The sequence below is a fragment of the Stenella coeruleoalba genome (assembly GCF_951394435.1).
Source record: "Stenella coeruleoalba genome assembly, chromosome: 12".
In the NCBI taxonomy this organism is placed as follows: domain Eukaryota; kingdom Metazoa; phylum Chordata; class Mammalia; order Artiodactyla; family Delphinidae; genus Stenella; species Stenella coeruleoalba.
In genome coordinates this window covers 50,621,133-50,642,280 of record NC_137158.1, presented here as the reverse complement: position 1 = coordinate 50,642,280, position 21,148 = coordinate 50,621,133, and the positions used below count along the sequence as shown (strand labels likewise).

The 21,148-nt window shown below is 37.0% G+C and overlaps 1 long non-coding RNA gene across 1 annotated transcript in view; it reads left to right on the top strand.

Moving 5' to 3' along the window:
• Positions 1-1,388: 1,388 nt before the first annotated feature.
• LOC307195529 overlaps positions 1,389-21,148 on the top strand; it is a 138,504-nt gene continuing 118,744 nt past the window's right edge. Inside the window, exons 1-2 of the long non-coding RNA XR_013830862.1 lie at positions 1,389-1,891; positions 5,806-5,895. This is a non-coding gene — a long non-coding RNA (uncharacterized lncRNA). The remainder of the gene's footprint in view (positions 1,892-5,805; positions 5,896-21,148) is intronic.

The following is a 21,148-nucleotide window of genomic DNA, read 5'->3' as shown; positions in this document are numbered from 1 at the left end:
GTAGTTATTTCCACTATTTTATCTTCCAGGGCACTTATTCATTTTTCTGCCTCAGTTATTCTGCTATCGATCCCTTCTAGAGAATTTTTAATTTCATTTATTGTGTTGTTCATCATTGTTTGTTTCCCCTTTGTTCTTCTAGGTCCTTGTTAAACGTTTCTTATATTTTCTGCGTTCTGTATCCAAGATTTTGGATCATCTTTACTATCATTTTTCTGAATTGTTTTTCAGGAAGCCTGCCTATTTCCTCTTCATTTGTTTGGTCTGGTGGGTTTTTACCTTGCTCCTTCAAGTGCTGTGTGTTTCTCTGTCTTCTCATTTTGCTTAACTTACTGTGTTTGGGGTCTCCTTTTTGCAGGCTGCACGTTCGTAGTTCCCATTGTTTTTGGTGTGTGTCCCCAGTGGCTAAGGTTGGTTCAGTGGGTTGTGTAGGCTTCCTGGTGGAGCGGACTAGTGCCTGTGTTCTGGTGTATGACGCTGGATCTTGTATTTCTGGTGGGCAGGTCTACATCTGGTGGTGTTTTCTGGGGTGTCTGTGGCCTTATTATGATTTTAGGCAGCCTCTCTGCTAATGGATGTGGTTGTGTTCCTGTCTTGCTAGTTGTTTGGCATAGGGTTTCCAGCACTGTAGCTTGCTGGTCGTTGAGTGGAGCTGGGTCTTGGCATTGAGATGGAGATCGCTGGGAGATTTTTGCTGTTTGATATTACGTGGAGCTGGGAGGTCTCTTGTGGACCAGTGTCCTGAACTTGGCTCTCCCACCTCAGAGGCACAGCCCTGATGCCTGGCTGGAGCACCAAGGGCCTGTTATCCACACGGCTCAGATTAAAAGGTAGAAAAAAAAGAAAGAAAGAAAGTAAGAAGAAGATAAAATTAAATTAAGTTAAATTAAATTAATTAAAATAAAAATTATTAAATTTTTTTAAATTAATAAAAAAAAGAAAGAAGAGGAACCAAACCAGAAAATAAATCCACCAATGATAACAAGCGCTAAAAACTATACTAAATCCACAACAAAAAATGGACAGACAGAACTCTAGGACAAATGGTGAAAGCAAAGCTATACAGACAAAAATCACACACAGAAGCATACACATACACACTCACAAAAAGAGAAAAAGGGGGAAAAAATATATATCGTTGCTTCCAAAGTCCACCTCCTTAATTTGGGATTCGTTGTCTATTCAGGTATTCCACAGATGCAGGTACATCAAGCTGATTGTGGAGATTTAATCCGCAGCACCTGAGGCTGCTGGAGAGATTTCCCTTTCTCTTTGTTGTTCGCACAGCTGCCGGGGCTCAGTTTTGGATTTGGCCCCGCCTCTGCGTGTAGGACGCCGGAGGGTTAAAGGAGCAGCTGATGCGGAGGCTCTGGCTCACTCAGGCCGGGGGGAGAGAGAGGCACGGAGGGCGGGCCGAGCCTGCGGCGGCAGAGGTTGGCGTGACGTTGCACCAGCCTGAGGCGCGCCGTGCGTTCTCCCGGAGGCGTTGACCCTGGTTCCCGGGACCCTGGCAGTGGCGGGCTGCACAGGCTCCCAGGAGAGGAGGTGTGGAGCGTGACCTGTGCTGCACACAGGCTTCTTGGTGGCGGCAGCAGCAGCCTTAACGTCTCATGCCCTTTTAGGGTCCCCGCTGGGAGCCGCGGCTCGCACCCATCTCTGGAGCTCCTTTAAGCGGCGTTCTTAATCCTCTCTCCTCACGCACCGGGAAACAAAGAGGCAAGAAAAAGTCTCGTGCCTCCTCGGCCGCTCCAGACTTTTTCCCGGACTCCCTCCTGGCTCTTTGTGGCGCACTAGCCACAGGCTGTGTTCACGTATCCAACCCCAGTCCTCTCCCTGGGATCCGACCTCCGAAGCCGGAGCCTCAGCTCCCAGCCCCCACCCATTCCGGCAGGTGAGTAGACAAGCCTCTCGGGCTGGTGAGTGCCAGTCGGCACCGATCCTCTGTGCGGGAATCTCTCTGCTTTGCCCTCCACACACCTGTTGCTGCGCTCTCCTCCGCGGCTCTGAGGCTCCCCCCCGCCCCACACACAGTCTCCCCCCCGCGAAGGGGCTTCTAGTGTGTGAAAACCTTTTCTCTTTAACGGCTCCTTCCCACTGGTGCAGGTCCCGTCCCCAATCTTTTGTCTGTTTTTCCTTTTTTCTCTTGCCCTACTCAGGTACGTGGGGACTTTCTTGCCTTTTGGGAGGTCTGAGGTCTTCTGCCAGTGTTCAGTAGGTGTTCTGTAGGAGGTGTTCCACGTGTAGATGTATTTCTGATGTATTTGTGGGGAGGAAGGTGATCTCCCCGTCTTACTCTTCCGCCATCTTGAAGCTCCCCCTCTTTTTACTTTATAAATGAGCCTACTAAGGTTAAATGCGGAGCGGAGTTTGGCGAGGACACCATGTGTTTTGATTCAAAGCCTTGGAAACTGTCAAAAGCATGAACACTATGTAGCCTCAGGTTAAAATAACCTTTGATCAGGATTTCTTTATTTATGGTCCTAATTTGAAAGGATGGGTTTCAAGGTATATATAAGCCCCTTCATGTTGTAGAAAAATGTGTATGTCTCTTGTGTGTATTTAAATTTTGTATGTGTCTTTTCTGGGAATGGCTTTCATTAGTTTCTTAAAAGTGGTTTGTAATTCTCCCAGAAAGTAATAAATACTGCTGTGTATTAATAAAAGATTCCACAACAGATGGTAAAAGTTACACAAATTTATCACAATATAGAGAGAGATTTAAATAAAACAAAATGTAAATTAATAAGGCTCAGTATTCTAAGGTCACATATTTTTATAAGGAAAAAGTAAGAGAAACATCATACATACATTGTATACTGCACAGGAATCAATAAGGTCTGTTAGATATTTCTGATGATAAGCTTATTGTTCAATTATACACTGAAAAATCTTAATAAGTATGAAGTGAACAAACATTTATATATCTTTATTAATTTATGAATTCTGTCATTTTATTTTTAATTTACTTATCTACAGTAGGGAACAGTGCTTCTTTAATCTTTTAGGAAGAAAGAGAGAGATGGGAGGGAGAGAGAAAGAAAGGGACAGATAATCCTGTTTCTTGATCTTATTTAACTTTTGGTGTCTATGGAAACCTCAGGGCTTAAGAGAAAATGGCAATGAAATGACAAAAAAACAGTGTATTTTAATCCTTCTGGGCTAAGGTTTCATAACATATGTATTATTCAGAGTAGATTTCACACCAACAAAATTTAATCCTCAGTCACAAAGAGTAAATAAGAATTTCTTACAGTTTCTTGAGTTATCTTATTCCATAATTCATATGGTGATACTCCATTAACAATAATGCTGGTTAATGCACAGGCATCAGTTAGTATACACCCTCCACTGAAAATCATTTCCTATTAATTTCCTGCCAGTCGACTTGCACTCAGTCATCCACCTGTCTGCAATACCTTGTGTCCTTGTGTGCACTCATGCAAAACTCCACTCTCCCACAGTCAAGATCACAATATATGTATTTATAGTAAAAATGATCAGACAAAGATGGCTTGTCAACCTTCTCTGGGTAAATAGCATATTATAATTTCCTCACAGAATACTTCTTAAAAACGTTGACCGTAATCTGTGTGTTCCAGTTAAAAACCAACAACATCTATCTGAACTATAAATAATAAATTTCATAATGAAAAGAAGCATAAGCATAGAAAATCTTCTGAATGATAGCATTGTGCTCTAGGGGATATGGAAAGTACTCATCCAGTTGAAGGTTACAATGCCTTATTTCCTATTCCTCCCTTCATAACTTACATAAGTTTCTAAACTTTTGCTTTGATTTTAGATCATTGAAAATATTGAATGTAATCATTTCAGAAATTATGGCTCTTTATATGTTTAACAGGGCAATAAGAGCTAATACTTTTCAAGGGATTACATTGTGATTAGTGATTTATGAAAATTGTCTCATTAATTATTTCTTTTGAGGTAGGTACTATTATTTCTATTGTATTATTTCTATGAGATTGGAAAACTGAGGCTCATAGGGATGAAACAGTTGCCCAGTGTTGCTCACTAGTATTAGGAAAAGCAGGATGCACTCTCACAGTGGAAACAAGGAGGTCACTTAGAATAGAAATACAAATTTGGTCTTAACCACATTAACATACAGGGCAGAATTGCTAATCTGTGATTAATTCATTAAATTGAAGTTATTGGTGAAATTGGTGCAACGGCAGTATGTCAAAAATTCCAGTAATGGGGAATTTATTTTGCCTTGTGCTTAATTTTTCACTTCTGTTATCTTCTATTCCAGGAAAGATCATCAAGTAGCAAATAGGTCAAAAGCATCTTTATTTGCAAAAGTCCTATAAAACGCATTTCTACAAATTTAATGCTGCTAAAGTTAAAAATCAAAATTAATGAATCATCTTTAGTATTGATCTAATTTATTCTTTTTGCGGTATGCGGGCCTCTCACTGTTGTGGCCTCTCCCATTGCGGAGCACAGGCTCCGGACGCGCAGGCTCAGCGGCCATGGCTCACGGGCCCAGCCGCTCTGCGGCATGTGGGATCTTCCCGGACCGGGGCACGAACCTGTGTCCCCGGCATCGGCAGGCGGACTCTCAACCACTGTGCCACCAGGGAAGCCCAATCTAATTTATTCTTAATCTTGCTTGATGTTGATTACTATATTGACGACTGGTGTCAGAAGGCAAAAGTTATTGTTTGGTAATTCTGTTTGTAGAAATATGGATATCAGACACCATAATGTATGATTTTGTAAAATAATTTTACTTTTTGATTAGTGAGATCAGCTGAAGTGAGTACTATATATGTACAGTAACTCTCCATGGGCAGAGGGTTATTTTTAAATATTTTTAGATGTTTTTAGTTATCTGGCAAATGCAGCAGGAGTCAGTCAGAAGGGTGAATGGAACAACTTGAATTCATTATCATTCTTGAAAGAAAAAAAGTGCTTGACATGGTATGGTAACGGTGACTGAGAAACACAAAAGATTCATAATTTGAAAGTGTATGATTTTTATTTTGTTTTTTCATAATATATGGGAATTCACTATTTTCTGTTTATCAGTGAGAAGATGAGAAACCTTTTAAAATTATTGTACATAATATGTGTTCATAAATATGATCTGACCAGTTTGAGCCAATGGTTACAGTTTCAGATAAACACAAACTTGTCCTAAGAGTCTTTAAATGTGTTTCTATGTCCTCTTTTCTATTTGCCTTCTGAACAATGAAGACAAAACTTAATTGAGGTATTTTTATATGTATGGCTAATTAGTATGAGGCTGAAGAACAGCATTGTGCTGCCTGCAATATATATTAGTGCCTCTGCCACTTTTCCAAACATTAATAAGCATTTTAATATTTTATAAGGCAAGTTCTAAATTATGAAAAATAAATCTGAACATAGTTAATACCCAATGGGATACATTAAAAAAGGAGGACAGCATGAACTACTGTGTAGCTGAGTACTTAACTCAAGAAATTATAATTTCTTGCTGATGTTGGAGACCACAATGAGGCTTAACAGAGGGCATGGGCTTTCTAAAAAGAGCTGGTAGGTCATGAATGTATTTGAGCACTGAAAAGGATAAAAATTCATGCTCAATTCAGCTCACTGGTGAATCAGAGAAGCAGTTGCAGAAGCTGTCTGAAAATCATAAGGTCTGACTAATTCTGTGCTTTAATCCATTACACGTCAGGATTTTCTCTGAGCCTTAATACTGTATCACTATTTTCAATTATATCTTGATAAGTGCCAGGAAAAGGGCAATACATGGACGGGAAAACACTTCAACATCCATTTATTTCTAAATTGCAGGCAAAGAGCTGAATATAATGACGATGCTTCGCTCATCTTCCAGCTCCCCTTTACATTGGAATATTTATGCAAGGATGTGCTTAGATAACTGTGAGTATAATTCATAATCAATGGTTTGAAACTGAATATTTAAGTGTGTGCACAGGTATTCGAGTGTTGCAACTCATATGACTTGACTCAATACAAGTATTTCACAAGAACTGATGAGAAGACTTCATTTTTACTCTCTTTTAATCTAAAATAAAAGCAGGAAGAAAAGTGTATTGACCTCATACAGTTTTACTGGGTCCTTAAAAAAAAACATCTTTTGTGGTTTAACAAAATAACATAATATTCTAATGAACATGGTTAGATATGAAAATTATAGAGTGAATTAAAAAAAATTTCTTCTGATCTATCTATGTCTGCCATTAGTCACATTTTTTACCATATACTGCTTTTACCTTTAGTATCATTTTAGTCCTGTTAATATGAAATTAATAGTGATGTTTTATGCAAAATATATTTGATTTTCCTTTGTTTTCTAACTCAGAATATTTTTTAAGTATTGGTCATTAGATTTCCATATAATCCAGTCAATTGCCCAGTTAAAATATTGTGACTAGCAGATAGGTCATAACTGTAAGCAACCTTTCTTCCAGAGGCATTTGCACATAACTCCTCTCTCTTCAGAAGTAAACTTTCCAAGAAGCCCTTCCTGACTCCCCACACTGGAGGAAAGAGGGGACTGTATGATTTACTTTTCCAGATTGCTCATGTGCATGAATGACAATTTGGGGTTGGCTCTTGGCTGGCACTCAGCCAAGACTCTGTCCCATGGGCATTGGCTCTTCTCCATATAGATCACTCCACGTGTTGATTGTGCTTCCTTACATCATGATAGCTAGATTCTAAGAATGAGGATCCGATAAACAGGAAGTGGAAGCTGCCACTTTCATAAGGTTTGGCATAGTGTCATTTCTCCTTTGTTCTCCTGTAAGATGTCTTATAGCACCCTGAACCTTTCTTTCATAGTGCCATTTATGGCTTGTCATTACACAGATATTGGCGTGATTTTTAAAATTGTCTGTCTCCCGTTAGATTATAAGTGTCTAGTGAGTAGGCATCTTTGATTTTTCTCACTACTGTGTCTCCAGCATTTAAGCCAATGACTAGTACATCAAGATGATCAAAAATATTTTTTATGATTGAATGAAATACATTCAATATTTTGCTTATTTACTTGGGCAAGAAGCCATGCTTGTGTAGTGTTAAATTAATATCAGATTCTGACTTTGATCGAATAATTTACTTACTTGATTAGAAAAATGTTCTTAGTTTCTCCAAGTTGAATAGACTATTCATTTAAATTTTCTGTCAATCACTGAAATTTTCTTCGTAGAAGGATTCATTTTTCTTAGTCTGAGAAAAATGTACTAAAGAGAGTTTGTAGTCAAATTTTACATTAATTTAAACTGAACTGCTAATAGGAATGCAAACAATTATTATATAGAATTTTTAATTTTTAAGTCTTTCTCCTATATTATAGTATATGCAACCAATCAGATATTTTAGATGAGTTGTCCTCAACTTGGCTGCACATTGGAAAAGTCTGGAAGCTTTAAAAAGTACTGATGCATGGATCCCACCCCCAGAGATTCTGATTTAATTGGCCTGGAATACAGCCTGGAAATTTGTTCTTTGAAATCTTCACAAATGATTATAATGTTAAGCCACGGTTGAGAACCACTGCTTTAACCAGTTCTTTTCAACCCTGCCTCCTTGGGTATTAATGGTGCTTGGCTATTTGTATTTTTTTAAAACCCTATATGATTCTAATTTGGAGTACCAGCTGAGAATCACAGTTTCAGACAGTATTATTTGCCTTTTATATTTATTTCACATCAAATAATCACCCACTTTATATCTTTTGAATTACATTTTTTCCAAATAATACACATGTGCTTTAAAAAATATCTACCTATTTCTTATTATCTATTTTGCATGATCGCATTATTAATATTTGATGCTCAATATATGCTTAGCACCCATTGTATATATTAAATATGAACGAAGTCATTAATTACACTCACAATAATTTTCTTTTCTCTGAAAATGTTATGAATACTTTGCTATGCATTTATTACACTGATGAGTTATGCAGAACATGTAGAATAATTGTTGAGACCACAACTTTGATTTGCCTGGTTCTGTGATTGAGATAGTTGAGCACTGGATCAACTAGTGGGAATAGTTAAACAAAGTAAATATTTGCAACATGATGTAATTTGAAAGAGCAAATGTCCCAAGAAATGAGAAGTACATGCTATATTTATCTTAAGGCCTGAGCCTGAAAGCACAGTGTCATTTATAGTGTATCCCACTGTTAAGCAGTCACAGGGCTCAGATTCCAGGAGTGGGGATGTAGATTGCACTTCTCAATGGGAGAATTGTGAAAAAATTCCGGGCCATTTAAAAAATTGCTGCGGAAGCACACTGAAAAATTGCATGTAATTACTTCCTTTTCTTGCAATATGGTGAACTAGGTACCAAGATTGAGCCTCTTACTAACAGCAGCTACAACTTTGGATATCATAAAAAGGACATCCTTAAATATATCAGATTGCTGACAAGAAATAAAGGAATAGTCAGGCCAAAGACTAAGTAAAGGTACATGCTAAAAGAAATAGGCAAGACACAAGCTGGATCTTGCCTTGAAGGCATTTGTAAAACTGAGTAAATTTGAGTTTCATAGGTCTTGGTGGATAGGAATAAAAACACAAGGTAGGAAGTCAAATAGGAGACTTCCTGTAAAGCTGCAATCACGAAAGATGTCATCATTGGTATAAAGGCAAACTAGAAATAGTTAACTAACTACCCTAAGAAATGCCAAAGATAATTGTTCTGTTCTGAACATTGGTGCTGACTGGAGGTGTAAAAAACTTATACTCAAAATTAGCAAAAATAAACTGTTTTTTAAATCCATAATTGTAGTCTGAATTTTCAGTGTTGTGGTGACCTGAAAATATTCTTTTTTAAAAATTTTTTTATTGGAATATAGTTGATTTATAATGTGTTAGTTTCTGTTGTACAGCAAAGTGAATCATTTATACATATACACATAACCACTTTTTTTTAAGATTATTTTCCCACCTAGGTCTTTAAAGAGTATTGAGTAGAGCTTCCTGTGCTATACAGTAGGTCCTTATTAGTTATCTATTTTATATATAGTAGCATGTATATGTCAATTCCAATCTAATTTCTCTCTCCCCTCGCTTTTCCCCCCGGTAACCATAAGTTTATTTTCTACATCTGTGACTCTATTTCTGTTTTTAAGTAAGAAATATTCTTAACACTTGAATGGCTATTTAAGTCATAGAGTAGTTATGCAACAGAGTAGTGTACAGCAATTATGAAAAACAGAAACTCAACAACACAAAAAAGGTGAATTGAGAGAAAGAAACTAGACATAACATTATACATAGTGTGTAATTAAATTATATGAATTTCAACAATAGGCAAAACTAAATCATATTGTTTAGGAATGCATAATTAGGTGGGAAAACTAGAAATAAAACCACAGGTGAATCTCACAAAAATGAAAATAGTCTGTACTTCTAGCCAGGTAGGAGAAGGTCTATTAAGACATCTTAAAAAAATTAAAATATTGGTAGGAAATTTTAACTCACCCTTCTGAGAACTGATAAATCAAAGATGAGAGGAATACAATTAACTAGTTTAATCAGAGAATTTAGAAGGTTTTTTGGATAAGAAATTCATTATCTACAAATCAGTCACATTTCTGTACATGAGAAAGCAAGAAATTATAATACAAAATACAAAGAATATAAAGTATCTGGGACTAATTTAAAAGAAGTTATGCATGCCCTTTATGGATAAAAAAGAAAATTTTGAAAACATTGAAAAAATACCAAATAATGGAGATATATATCATGTTCATTGATTAAAAGTCACAGTATTATATTAATAGATTTAAGCAATTCTAATCAAAATCTTAACAGGCTTCTATGTAAATGTGAATGTGTGTGTGTGTGTGTGTGTGTGTGCGTGTGTGTGCACATGCATAATTGACAAAATTATTTGAAATTTATGTGCTTGAGCAAAGAGTAAAGAATAACCAATTAATCACGAAGTAGAGCAAAGTGCGGGAGACTTGCCTTTTTGTATACCAAGAATTATTTTATTACTACAGTAATTAATACAATGGTTTAATGGTGAAGGAATAGGCAAATTAACTAGTGAAATGAGAACATAGAAAAACATCTGTAGAAACAGTAACCTGATTTATGCAAAATAGTAGAGGAACCTTTTTGATTAAATGAAGTGAGGACACAATTATCTTGATGGAATAAAAATGAAATTAGAATCCTACTTTTCATGTCAAAAATCAATTTCAGGGCTTCCCTGGTGGCGCAGTGGTTGAGAGTCCGCCTGCCGATGCAGGGGACACGGGTTCATGCCCCGGTCCGGGAAGATCCCACATGCCGCAGAGTGTCTAGGCCCATGAGCCATGGCCGTTGAGCCTGCGCGTCCGGAGCCTGTGCTCCGCAACGGGAGAGGCCACAACAGTGAGAGGCCCACTTACCGCAAAAAAAAAAAAAAAAAAAAAAAACTATGTTAGAAAATTGTGGCTGAAGTATAATGATACCAAATTCTTAATGTTTACATAATATTATTCTTAATATAAGCAGGATTTTGGAGAGCTAGTACTTTTAAAGTATTAATGGATTAATGGATCCTGTCTATTGTGTTTTTTAAACGACACTACTCCTCTATCTATCTATCTACCTAACATAGCTGGATCTGAAATGAGATTCACAGGAGCTAACCTCACAGTTACACAGGTAATTTTGAGGTTACACAGGTAATTTGGGGGCAATGAAATTTTATGTACTTTTAGCTTTCCTTATTTTTGTATTGCTTAATATTTTGAATAGTGAGCATACTAGTTTCTATACAATAATTATTCTAAAATTATTTATGATTGTTGTGTCTTCTTAGGGAATTGACCCCTGTATCATTATGTAATGATTTTCTTTATCCCTGAAAATATTCCTTGTTCTGAAGTGTGATTTATCTGAAATTAACATGGCTACATCTACATTCTTATTCCCTTTTTAAAAAAAGATTTATTTATTACTTACTAATTTATTTTATTTACTTTTGGCTGCATCGGGTCTTAGTTGAGGCACATGGGATCTTCGTTGAGGCATGCGGGATCTTTCGTTGTGGTGCATGGGCTTCTCTCTAGTTGTGGCGCACAGGCTCCAAGCCATGTGGGCTCTGTAGTTGTGGTGCAGAGACTTTGCTGCCCCGCAGAGTGTGGGATCTTAGTTCCCTGACCAGGGATGAAACCCGCGTCCCCTGCATTGTAAGGCAGATTCTTTACCACTGAACCACCAGGGAAGTCCCACACCTACTTTCTTCTGATGTATGTTAGCATGGTATATCTTTCTCTGCCTTTTGCTTTTAACCTGAGTTTTTAAATTTAAAGTGGATTCCTTGAAGACAACATATAGTTGGGTCTTATTATTGTTTTTTAATCCACTCTGACAGTCTGTGTATTGTGACTTGTGCACTTCAGTTATTCACATTTAAAGTGAATATAGACATAATTGGATTAATATCTACCATGTTGGTAACTTTTTCTATTTGTTACATTTTTCTTCTTTTTCAGCCCCCCATTTTTCTGTCTTCTGGTTTCAACTGAGCATTTTATATAATTATATTTCCACTCCAGTTTTTATCTAGTAATTATACTTTTTAGTTTTTTTTTGCAGTTGCTGTAGAGTTAGCAATATACATTTTAAACTGGTCTAAATTAATTTTCATTATGCCATTCTCCTGTTATAATATACCATTTTCTTACCTGACTGGTTCCTGGAAATAAGTCTGTGGTCATTCTTTTCCTTGTTACTCTATAGATAAGGTGCCCTCCCACTCCCACCCCACACCTGGCATCTTTCTAGATTTTCTTTGTCTTTCGTTTTCTGCAGTTTGAATATCACATGCCTGGATGTAGATGTTTGGCACTTATCCTGTTTAGCATTCTCTGAGATTTCTAAAACTGTGTTTTGTGTCTGTCATTAATTTTGGAAAATTCTTGACTGTTATTTCTCCAAGTATTTCTTCTGCTCCATTCTCTCTTCTTCTAGTACTCCAATTACTAATATGCTATAACTTTAGTAATTGTTTCACAGCTCCTGGGTACTCTGTTTTTTCCCCATTCTCTTTTCTCTTTGCATTTCAATTTGGGCAGTTTCTATTGATATATCTTCAAGGTTGTTGATTCTCTCCTTGGCTGTGTCCAGTCTACTGGTAAGCCCATCAAAGGTATTCTTCATTTATGTTATAATGTTTTTAACTTCTAGTATTTCTTTTTGATTTTTTTAGAGTTTCCATCTCTCTGCTTACATTATCCATTATAGTCCTAACACATTAATCTCAGTTATTTTAAATTCCTGTCCGATAACTCCAACATTGATGTTATTTCTGAGTTTGCTTCTACTGCTTATGTTATTATTTAAGACTGTGTTTTTTTCTTGCCTTTTACCATGCCTTGTGGTTTTCTTTGTTGAGACATGATGTGTCATGTAATAGGAACTAAGGTAAATAGGCCTTTAGTATAAGTTTTTATGTTAATCTGGCTAGGAGTTTGACCGTGTTTAAAGGTTGCGGTAGCTGAAGAGGCTTCAAATTCCTCTAGCATCCTTGTTTGTACCTTCTTTTTTTAGACTGGGTTTCCCTATATACTTCTCCTCAGAGAGACTCTATGCTTTCATTTCTTACATCTCATCCACTATTATTTTACTGGAGTCCTGTTGATTTGGTGGTAAGGTTTTAGTGACGGGAAGTATTCTGTAATCCCATGAATAAATCTCAGTCTTGTAGTGGACCTGTGTTCCTGGGCTGTACCTTCACATGTATTTGTTGCTTCCCATACGCCTCCTTTTGGTGAGACATGAAGGCAAGAGGGGGCTGGAGATGGAGAAATACTCTTTCCCCAAGTGGAATAAGACTCTGTTAAAGTCCTTTTTTTTTTTTAAATAGAATAGACCTTTGTTATAGAGAATACTTCGTACCTATTTCACAGTGGCTGTTCTTCTCCCCATGCCAAAGCCACAAAGGGATCTCTGTTGTCTCTTCACCATGAGAAAGAACCTTGTGGGATTTCTACAGGTAAAACTCATTAAAGTATGGTGGCCTTTTTATGGTAATGGCCCTTTTATGACTGTGGCCCCTAGGAGTTTCTCATTCTTAAGCTAGTCCACACTCAGCCTCCAGCAATTTGTAAAAATATCCAGTGAGTTATTACTACTGTTTTACGGCTCCAGTGGTTGAGGTAAGCAGATCTTGGCTATCACTTTCTAGATTCACTTGTCTCTCTAGATTTTGAGATGGCAGTTTGCCTTACGACCTCTGCTTTCTAATGGGTTCAAGAAAAATTGTTGATTTTCAGTTTATACAGCTTTTTCTTGTTGTAAGGAAAAGAGGAATGGCTTCCAAACTCTTCACATTGTAGCTGAACCTGGAAGATCTCTTGCTTATTTTTAAATCATGAGAATACATAAAATCACCAAAGGACAGGCTGTAGAGAAATACGTCATAAGGTTTTTGACACGTCAATATGTAGACATCAGATACAGTAGAAAAATCAGTCTGGTAGTGGATACTGAGAAGGAGTAGCTTGTGAGAGATGGAATAAATGCCAGGAGACTGTGAAGTCATATAGACCAAGAAAAGAAAGAATTTCAAGAGAAGGGAGTGATCAAGTAGTTGAATGTTGCTGAGAGGCCAAGAAAGCCCCAAAGAGGGTAGTGCACATTTGATTTGTCAGAAATCACAGTTGATTTAGATAAGAGCAATCTCAGTAGAAAGAGATAGGAAGAGTGTGGATGTGAGTGTGAGTGTGTGTGTGTATTGAGGAGGAAAGCAGAAACTAGACTGGAATGAGTGATGGTGTTTGTTAGAGAATATGTGAAGACATCATGACTTAATCTTGTTTTCAAAGAGAGAACTTTTCATCCGAAGAATATTTTTACCTTTAGCCCGAAATTATTTAGGAGAACCCTGGAAAGGTTACTGAAAATCTGTTCCCTGCCTGTAAATCTAATTTGAGAAACAAGAATAATAATAAACCAGATAAACTATACTATTAATGTGGCAATAATTATTAAAAACAATCCCTGGAGACTTGAAGAGCAGAACATTACTTCTCAAAGGAAAATTCTAGGGTCTAAATTTAGGGAGTCCAGGATAGCTAGGTAAGAATTTTAGAAAATAAAATTGTCCATTTGGCAAAGAAGAAGAGCTGTGGTTATGGGAACCTTATAAAAATATTATAGGAATCTTATAAAAATGTGGAAATCATTTTTATAAGATTCTTATATGTATCCAGGATTCTTAAGGAATAGTGTGAAGCAACAGTATACACGTAGCATTGTTCAGCTTTAGGATCCACCTGGGAGAAAGCACTGCTACTTTTTCAGGAGTGGATCATTCTTCCCATCCCCCCCTAGAAACAGCACTTACAACCCTCCCTACTTCAGGGACAAAGGGTCAAGTGACTGCCTTTGAAACTAGAATTTAATCAGGCATTCTAAAAGAGGCAGACTCCATCAAGGCCAAGGTGGTAGGTCTAATTGCTTTTATTTGTGCTTGTGTACTCTGTGCATTTTTGACCTGGTGTGGGACTATGCTTCAAATGAGATTTCTCAATTAAAGTGAAACAACTTAGTCTAGTTAGTTGAGTTTCATAATGATCCTCTGAAGCTTCCCTTCTTAGCATGAATCTAATGATACATTATCATAGAACAAATTCATCATTCATTAACTCTAAAGCGAATTCACTTTTTCCATCCAGTAGCATTACCTTTCCAAAATTAGCTGCGCGAATTCTTCCACTTAACATGCACCACCATCATGTTAATGGAGGCTGAATCTCAAATGTACATATCTACACAAATCCCTACTGACTTCCAAGATTAACTACTACCACAAATACCCACTGGGAGATTAGAACACAGCAGGATATAAAATGGCCTTAGACAATGTAATCAGCCATCCTGTCCTCTGAGACAAATTTCCTGACCAGTAGACAGAATGAAAACTCTGACAGTGACGCAGCCAAAAAAGTGAGCACATGTGGCTAAGGTATTCATAACACTCTTCCTTGTACTTTTATTCTGAATTTTCTCTTCTGATAAACATACTTCCTAAGTTTGCTCTGTGTCTACACACAGACTTGGAATTCTTTTCACACAGTTCTTTCTATTTAATATGTGTTAGGACAGTCTCTTCAGATCTTTTATCCCCTAATGAATTTTTCAAAAAGAATTTTTAATGAGTAGTTGAGGATACTGCAATGGCTTTTATTTTTCCTTTTCTTTTATTCACTTTTCTTTATTCTTCATGAGTGCTTTTACTTTTAATAACGATCATGCCATAGGTTTCCTTTCACCTCCTAAAGGTGGAAGGAACCAACAAGTACTTATTTCTCAAGAATGTTTGTTGTTTTTTTATGTAAACAGTTCTTCAGCCTAAAAATATAACTTTGAAACAAGCTACATTTTATTTTACTACAATACATAAGAAGTAAAAGCCTCCACACAGTTTTGAAGAGAGGATTATTTACATCTTATCAGCAAAGAGCCGCAGAGGTAGTACCAGGAACCTCTGGAGGAAAGCTTGGCTGCTTCAAAGCTGACCCACTGGGATGAAAGAAGACCGTTTTTTTTTAAAGTTGGAAGTTGACTAGGAAATTTTTTTTTTTTTTTTTTTTTTTTTACATTTCACCACATTTTATTTGCTATTGTTTGCCCAGATTCCATGGTGTAAGAGAGAAGTCTCGTGGGAAATCTAATACTTCTCTCTGACCTCTTGTTAATATCGAGACAGACATCATGCTTTTGTACCTTACACAAACATTTTCATCACTGAAATTGCAAAAGTGAAAAAGCAAAGTGCTAAAATTCAAAAACAGGATTCATCTTGAGGAAAAAGAGAAACTTAAGGAAGTGCAAACAAAGGCACCCTGGTTTTAGCTTTTTGTTTGGCTAGCATTCATCTCTCATTTATGGAAAAGGGAGAATCAATACTTTTTTATAAAGATAAATTTTGAAAAGAGATTAAGAAACCTAGTTTCTCTAAACCTAGGTGATTTATAAATCCAGCTATAAGCAGGCCTATCAAAAGATAGGCCTTTCATTTAGGAAGTGAATTTGTGGAAAGTAATTATAAATATCAACAATAAATAAAATAGTTCTAGATTCACAATGAAGACAAGTGCTGTGAAAAGCAAAAATAAAATTATTATTATTATTTTTTTAGAGATAGACAGCTAAACCAATTTCTCTCTAAAATGTCTTTAGCCCAAATGCCCTTTGGTATTTAATAACATGACCTCAATATTAAAGCTTCTAGCAAAGCATTCACGGGCTGCATTTGTGAAGCTATCAGCCTTTACCTTTACATTTCCAGGAGTGTATTGTTGTATCACGCAGGATAACTAAGGGATATGAAAATAATCCATCTGTCCAAACTTATTTTTCATTCATTTTTAAAATTCATTATACCACTACTGCAGTGTGAAAGTTGAGAGTTTGAAAAGGCTCTTATCAAATAAGATTGAGGTCCACAGAGGTTATGCTCCTTCAATTGATGAGTATCGAGCTAGGATTAGGACCCAGTGAGCCTGGCTCCAAGGTCAGAGTGATTTTCCATGTATGAAGTGGTTTGCTTCCTCATGAGGCATAATTAGACAAACGTATTTACTAATAGAATATAAGACAGAAGTAAAATTATATACCCTCTTAACTGATCTCAAATAATAACTTTTCTTTGATGTTTTCCTTGACATTCCGAGGTAAGATATACACTTCTTCAAATTCCCAGAGCTTGTATTATACAGTAGTGTAACATATTTTCTAATATTTATCTGTGTCCTACTAGCCTGTGAGCTATTTGAAATTAAAAAAACCCATAAATCTAACACATTTATAACACCAGAGGCCAGCATTGTTGCATGAGCTCATAAAAATACACAAACATACAAATTAATAAATACTGAAGAAGAGGGAAAGAGAAAGGCAACCAACATCTACTGACTGCCCACCATGGACCAGGCTATGCGATTTACGTGCAATATTTTACTTGTGAAATATTGTCTCACAGCAAACCTATGAAACTGATATTTATTGCACCTTTTAATAGATGAAATTTAGAGGGATTAATAATTAAAGGGGTTAAATTACTCTTTGAAAATCATACATACGTTTGACCCCAGGTCTGACCAATTCAAAGCTCATACATCCATCTCAGGCCTAATGCCTTAGGGTAATAATGATGGGTATTTATTCTCCCCCAATCACTAAATTAAGAGTTGTTCATGCAGTGCATAATTTCTTCTTTATAACAATTCTAAAGAAGTAGGTACAATTATTAGCACCATTTTACAGATTATGAAACAGATTTAGAAAGATTAAGTAATTTGTTCAAAGTCATATAGGTTTGTAAATACCAAAGTGGGGTTTAAAAGCAGGTCTGAGTGATTTGAAAATCACCACACTTTGAAACTGAATGAAATATGTAAATGCATGATTGTTGAAAACTAACAAACAGATGTGTCATGTGCACGTGACTGATTTCAGCGTAGCTGTGATGGACAGTTCCCTGTTCATGTCAGCTCCTGTGTCAAGAGTACAGACTAATAGTTCATTGTGTGTGTGTGTGTGTGTGTGTATACACACACACACATACACACCACATCTTCTTTATCCATTCATCTGTTAATGGACACTTAGGTTGCTTCTGCATCTTGGCTATGTAAATAATGCTGCTATAAACATTGGGGTGCATATATCTTTTTGAATTAGTGTTTTTGTGTTGCCCACCCCAGGGGTATGGGTCTTGACTAAACTGCAACTCCACCCCTCCTGCTCATCCTGTTGTGGTTTGTTCTTTATAGTTTTAGTTATAGAAGGCATTTTCTAGTCTTTCTCATCAATAGTTTCTCTGTAAATAGTTATAATTTTGGTTTGCCCATGAGTGAAGGGGAGCTCAGGGTCTTCTTACTCCACCATCTTCCAGCCTTCCTCTGGTGATTGGTGATGTTGAGCATCTTTTCATGTGCCTTTCGGCCATCTGTATGTCTCCTTTGGAAAAAAGCCTATTTTTTAAAATATAAATTTATTTATTTTTGGCTGCGTTGGGTCTTCACTGCTGTGTGCGGGCTTTCTCTAGTTGCGGCAAGCGGGGGCTACTCGTCATTGCAGCACATGGGCTTCTCATTGTGGTGGCTTCTCTTGTTGTGGAGCATGGGCTGTAGAGCGCAGGCTCAGTAGTTGTGGTACACGGGCTTAGTGGCTCCGCGGCATGTGGGATCTTCCCGGACCATGGCTTGAACCTGTGTCCCCTACGTTGGGAGGCGGATTCTTAACCACTGCACCACCAGGGAAGCCAAATTTATGAGTTTCTGTTCTCCCTTACTCTCACTGATTCTGGGTGTGAAAAAAATCTTTAAAATTTTCCAATAAGATAAATTTCACATAAACTAGAGAGTGTTTTCTATATTTCCAGACTAATGGAAAGTACTATAAAGAATACTGAAGAGGTAGAAGATATATTACTTAATTTCATACTCCTGTTCTTACTAGGGAAAGATTCCCTAGTTACTTATATTTAACACTGTATAAATACAAAATAGTGTATGTATAAAACACAGAGTAAAGCTATAGGACTCAAATATTGAGCATGTTCAGAATCCAGTAGGCAAAGCAATTGATATAGTTGAATTTGGTGAGAGGTCTTAGTTATCATTATGAGAAGTAAGTTGGGTCTAGGGTAGGTGGAGAAGAAGACGTTAAACATTTCAGAAGCATATCTGATGGTAGAAATGAATGAGCTTGTGGCTTACATACTGTTTGTATACAGGATTTTATTTCTGTTGCAGCAAAAATGTTGTCATTTGTCAATGAACTTCTGTGAAGATGATAAAGGAGCAGCCTCTCTGGTAACTTAAATCTGGTTTCAAAACTTCAGTATTTACATGTTGGGGGCTGACATTTCATTAATTCAGATGAATGCAGGAGGGATCAGAGGCATTGGAGGCTGCCACTAGCTATAAATGAGAACTTAGGTGACAGGCAGCCAACACATATCTGTCACGTTTTAGCCCCAAGCCATGACCACTGCAACATCTCAGATGCAGCTGTAACACTTCTATTCTTATGAGTGCCTGAAAGCAAACAACAACAAAAAAGTCTAAGTACAACTAACATTATGTGGAGAAACATAACCACAGGCGGCTACTGAATGCAAACAGCATATTTGGAATAAGAATTTGGAAATTATCCCTGGGAGTCACTAGTTCTGAGGGAAGACTCAAAGCAGGGTGCATCAGAACTCTGAGGGAAAGCTTGGTAGGAAATGCCCAGCGAGAAAAGCATAAAGGCATCCCTCTCCTCAGGCACCAAACAGATCAACACGTGAAACATCCTGTGTCATAAAGAGGACAAGATATCCTGAACTCTAAGAAAAAATATACGTGAATAAGAGTTGTAGCTTCCTTAATAAAATTCTATATCTACCAAACACCTGTTCCAGTTGAAAAAAAAGGGACATATGCAATGTGATGGTTGGATAGAATATTTAAAATTGAATCATCCATGAGCAGTCCCATGTATTTGATACACATTTCCCCACTGGCACTTTTTCTAATGAAATATTGTTATGTTTGCTGAGGCAATGATTAATCAGCTGCTTAAGGCATGTATGAGTTCTTCATTCTTCCTTTGAGGAATATATAACTATATCCCTTCAGGAGTCCACCAACATTTCCCTATCCTTGTGGCATTTACACTCCAAATGTAAGAGTAACCCTGGAATACTTCACGAACCCCATAGAAACCCCTGGTTGAATGATATTTCTTTCTGTCTCAAAGTTCTACTAAAGCTACTAAAGGTGTCAAAGGGTAATGAGATTCAGTTGTATTTTAACTGAGGATCTTGTATGTTGAGGATGCTTCTTACTTCAGAAGACACTAACAAAAAAGACATGTTATCTGCCCTGAAATTAGATGAAATCACGTTAAAATAAACCAGATGCAGTTGTAAAGGAATAAAAAGACTTGCAATTCAGTCTCAAAAACATATGGTGCCCTGTGATTACTTGAGGTATATCAGAAAGGGATGGAAAAAACATAAAAGTTAGACACACTCGATTCTGAACTATGAAAGTTAAGAAACTAGATAAGTTTAGCTAGCATAGTTCTAAAATCCTGGAGCATTATCACTTTTAAAGTATATTACACTTTTTTTTAGTAAAGATAAGAAAACTAATGACAGTATGTATGAAGAACATATCTGAAGAGAGCATGGCAGGTCAGTGGCAGAATGAGGTTACACGCCCAAGTTTCTTGATTCCTAGTTCCACACAAATATACTAGTTAATACACCCTAAACACAATTTAGAATAAGGCCTGGCCTAGAGTAATTATTCAATGAGCTATTATTATTATTATCAGAATAGTCTTCTAACCACTAAGCTTTCACCAACTGTGGGTCTGTGAATATAAGTAGGAAACTTTAATCCAAAACAATGATTTTCTTCCAAAATCTATGACAAAGTTTACTTCTTATTCAGATTAGGAAACAGAAGTCTGCAGTTTTAGAATTGCAGAGAAGCTCTTACTGACTGTAAATCATCTAGGATAGGATGGCTTGGCCAAACCCCAACCTTAACAAGCCTTTTTCAGTTAAAGACTCATTTTTCCACTTGTGATTTTGCTGGATCAGCTGTATCATTTACTTTTTAAATTCTTTATTTCAAATATAGGGGTCTACTTAATTTTGTTTCACGTAACCAGAGATATGGAAAAAAAGAGACATAGCTGCTTTTACATTCTCCTATTCTTGATCTTTTCCTAAAACATGTCATTTGTTGTAAAGGGGATATTTTTATCTATGTTTTACCCACTAAAACTCTTGTCTTCCCTTAAAGTTTTCTTTATTAAACTGTGTGAATCAACCACTTTCTACCCATATCTTTCCATGATTACTTACTAGGAATAGTAACTAATGACTTGGGTTGCCTTTGTTCTCCTTTTGTTCCCTTCTGGTGCCTCCACCCTCCAGCACCACAGGACTTCACTGTCCTTTGCCTTCTACATGAACCCTCTGGATCACCCTCCTCAGCATGGGCCATCTCCTCTGTTCCTTTCCTTCAGGCTCTGAGTGTCTCTGCTTCCTGTTGCTTAAATAAAGTCATCATTCTTCATTGATAAAAAGGCTTTATCCTTCCAGGGCTTTGTTTTGAAGATACATTCAGCAGCACTGTGGCAGATCA